This window comes from Glycine soja, chromosome 18, assembly GCF_004193775.1.
Source record: "Glycine soja cultivar W05 chromosome 18, ASM419377v2, whole genome shotgun sequence".
Lineage (NCBI taxonomy): Eukaryota > Viridiplantae > Streptophyta > Magnoliopsida > Fabales > Fabaceae > Glycine > Glycine soja.
The window spans coordinates 39,600,469-39,604,835 of NC_041019.1; positions in this window are offsets into that span (position 1 = coordinate 39,600,469).

Sequence of the window (4,367 nt, forward strand, 5' to 3'; positions counted from 1 at the left end):
AATAATCCATTAAGATAAGTCTACAAATAGGAGGATTCGAAATCCTTCTAAAGATGCAATATGCATGAAAGTAGAAAAAGTGAAAATACATCATATAATCAATCTGAACGATATTGTTGTTTCTTAGCAAGTCAGACCTAAAAAAAACTGTTACAAGCCCCTTATCCCCACAAACAAGGAAGCTAAGATAAGGAAACAAGCCTGTTCTATAAAAGGTGTTGCAAATTTCAAGGCTTAAAATTCTAGAAATACACTACAACTGAATTGACAGTTAATGAGATCAAACATAACAACAACAAAGATCTTATTCCACTATGTCATCACCTCTAAAGAGAATGTGTCAGCAGGACATTCTTTCTTTCTATTTTTTAAGGTAAAACTATAAAACATGGATCAAGAAAATAACATGACATTATATATGCCTGCCTAAAATAACTTGTTCATTTTATTATTAATATAAATGATATTCTATATTAATAGTCAAGTAGCAAATCAACCATTTATATTAAGTAATCAAGTAACAGTTTGTTCAAATAATATATTTTAAAGATTAAACTATTTTTATGAAAAATATTTATTTATGAAAGAAAAGACTCAACCATTTCATTAAGGAACAATTATCATTGTGGAGAATATTGTCAATTTTTCTTATCATGAAATTTCTGTATATTTTAGTTATAACTGTATGAAGAAGATAAAATTGGACACAAGTGTTTTTAATTGTTCTTAAAATTGTCCATTTATTTCTATTTTAGGACCTCTCCAGCTTAGAATTTTTTCTACAACCAAACATCATTAGATATTCATAATATAGAAGCAATTAGATACAACAATTTGTGGGCTAGTCATTCACATTTTTATGTTCCAAATATCCACTATGTCCTAATACAAACAAGTTAGCCTTGGCAGCAGCCTGATTGGCTCCCCAAATAACAGATTGAGGATGAGTGAGTAAATTCTCATAATCACCCAATAGCTGTAAGCTGATAACCGATTCCCCATGACGCACTCCCAAAGCCTGTTTGTCCATCCTTTGATTCGCAGGGCTATGTTCAGCTTCTTCAAAAAGTTTGCCTTCCTCTTCTCCAATAAGGTTAGCAACTACGAGGGTTGTAATGCACAATAACACAAACAAGTAGGTATCAAGGCGAGGTATTGGCCCTTCTCCTGGATCCCTCTCCTAAGAAAACGGGGAGAAAATGTACTTAAAACAAGTTAATAGAATCCAAAATTAGAGTCACTGGTTGGATTTAGTAGAGAACCAATACATCAGTTAAATGTAAGCCTACAAACATAATAAAAATAGAATAGATATGCTGCAATATATTACCCTTTGAACTAGCAGTAGCACTGCAATCCATAATCCTAAAAAGGCACTATGCCGTGCAGTACCATTAATAGCTTGCAAAGCCTTAACCAACCCTGCAATAAGCCAACAACCACTTCAATGAAGCAATTCTATCATGCATCAAAAACCAAAAGGACTTATGAATGTTAGATGCAATCAAGTTCAACAGCAGTTCCAACAATGAAATTTCTGCATACTAGTATGATGCTTTGACAAAATAACCCAATTTTTTTTTATGGAAAACCCCTAGCATTTCAACATAAAAAGCAATTTCTTTTAGAGAATAACAAAAAAAACTTGTACTTCTAGCAGCCAATAGCGTACCTTTGACTATATCTTTTGATGATTTCAGAGCTTGCCACAAATCGAGGTTTCTCTGGGGAACTTCGAGCCGATGACGTTGTTTGGATGCGAGGTTAATAGAATGAGTTGAAGATAACGATGTAGTCACAAAATGAAAGGGGTTTACATGAGGGTGTATGACTTTACAAGAGAAATAGGGCTCAAGGTTTACGAGGGAAAAGGTTTACACGAGAGAGGGTTTCAGCCCCTATGACGGTGGCCTCGACAGAGAAAGGGCTTGGCACAGCAGCAAAGGGAGGCCAGCGAGAAGTGAAGCATGGAAAAGGTTTACAAGAGGAAGAAGTCGAGAATGGAACGCGAAAGGATAAGCTCGAGACTGAGGGGTTTTAGGTCTGCATCTTAAAATCAAAGACAGTTTAAAAAAAACTATCACAGTAACATGCAAGTCAAAGATTATTTTATAAAAATCGTTGTTAACAGCTATCAAATATGGTTTTCGTAAAATCGTCTTAAAAAAGTTGGACTTAATTTGTAGTTTTCTCAATTTAAAAAAAAAAGTGATTTAGTATTTAATTTGACATAAAATGTAAGAGGGTGAGAACTTTTCATATAAGACATGTAGTAATAAAATGTGAAAGTCATGAAGTTGGTTCATGATAGATTTTGTGGTGCATGACACACTATTCTTATGCATTGAGTATGATGTTTGTGTGATTGCATTTGTTTGAGTTACAAAAGGAGAAGGAAAAACCTTTCTTCTACTTTGGTTGTGGTGAGTTAGAACAAGACGTGATCGTGATGTGGACAACATGTCATTCGATAAATATGATCTCTTTCTAATGACTAGTTGAGAAGGCAAGCTTTAGAGAGATTGTGTGGAGAGCTCTATTTGTGTTGTATTATTTTGTGAAGGACAGGGTAACCACAGAGAGATGTGGGTAGTCAGGTAGATGTATATCTTCATGTCATGTGTTGATGAGCTCATGATGTATGGTTGACCATCCACTACTAGAAAAAATGGTTTTAAAATCGCTATGTTAACATCAATTTTCAATAAAACCGATGTTAACAAAAATATGGGGGCATAATCGTAAATAACGTGAGTTTGCTAACATCAATTTTTGGAAAAACCGATGTTAACATGAGTTTGTTAACATCGGCTTTTTGAAAAACTGATGTTAATGCGACGATTGTTAACATTGGTTTTAAAAAAACCGATGTTAACAAACTCATGTTAACGTCAGTTTTCATAAAAGCCAACATTGTGTTTGTCCTATTTAGAATTTGTTTTCCCGCTTCTCACGCTCACTCTCACTCTCGCTGTCCACGATGCTTCACTCTTACTCAAATCCTCACTCTCACTCTATCTGTTTTTGACCTCGAATCCTCACTCTCTCTATTTTCGACCTCAAATCCTCTCTCACTCTCACTCTCATTGTCACTCTCCACGACGGCCATTCAACTGCTGGAGCTAGGTTGTGACCTCAAATCGTCAACTCTGCGACAAGGGCATGAAAGGTTAGCCAAGTTTTTCCCTACTTTCTTCTCCTTCTCGCACTGCCATTTGAAATCCCTAACCCAAATCATTTCGTTTCTCCTTATCCTTCATTGATACTTGTTTTGTTTTCCACATTGTTATTTATATTGGTGAGGGAATCGATCTTGGTGAAAATGTGTAAGATATATGCCATGGTTAGTTTTGTGAAATTAAGTTGCTTACAAAGTGTTTTATGAAATGTCTACCTTCAAGTTGTTGTTCGAAGGTTATTATGTGGCTATGGAAATTACATATGATTGTCGATGTTGAATATAGTTGGGGAAGTAATTCATGTATCTATAATTTAAACAATGCATTCATACTTCAATCCAATTTATTCATTTTAAAAAATATAATTGTTGGATCAAGTGGCCTCGGAATAATTAAAAAGGGGGGGTTGGATTAATTATTACTAGACCTTTACTAATTAAAAATTACTCTTCTTAGGCTTTTACTATAATGTTAAGAAAATAAAGAACAGAGATAGAAACTTAACCAAAAGTAAAAGCGATAATTAAAGTACACAGCAGAAAATAAAGAGTGTAGGGAAGAAGAAGACAAACACAAGAGTTTTATACTGGTTCGGCAACAACCCGTGCCTGCATCCACTCCCCAAGAGACCTGTGGTCCTTGAGATTTCATTTCAACCTTGTAAAATCCTTTACAAGCAAAGATCCACAAGGGATGTACCCTCCCTTGTTCTCTTTAAACAACCTAGTGGATGTACCCTCCACTAAAACTGATCCACAAGAGATGTACCCTCTCTTGTTCTCAGTCACAACAACCCAAGTAGATGTACCCTATACTTGTACCACAAAGGATGTACCCTCCAATGTGTTAAGACAAAGTTCTTAGGCAGTTAGTCCTTTGAAACTTTGTGAATGGGGAAACAAAAGAATCCTCAGGCGGTTAGTCCTTTGAAATCTTTTGTTTATGGGAAAGGGAAGAATCAAAAGAATTCTCAGACTGTGTCGTTTTGAATTCTTTGACAAGGGAGAAGGGAGACACAAAAGAATTCAGGTGATTAGTCCTTTGTTCTTTTGGGAAAGGGAGAAGAGAGACACAAAAAGAATTCAGGCGGTTAGTCCTTGGTGAATTCTTTTTGGCAAAGGGAGAAAGGAATGAAAAAGATGAATAGCACAAGTTTTGTTTTCAAGGTTTGGAAAACCAGAAAACTTT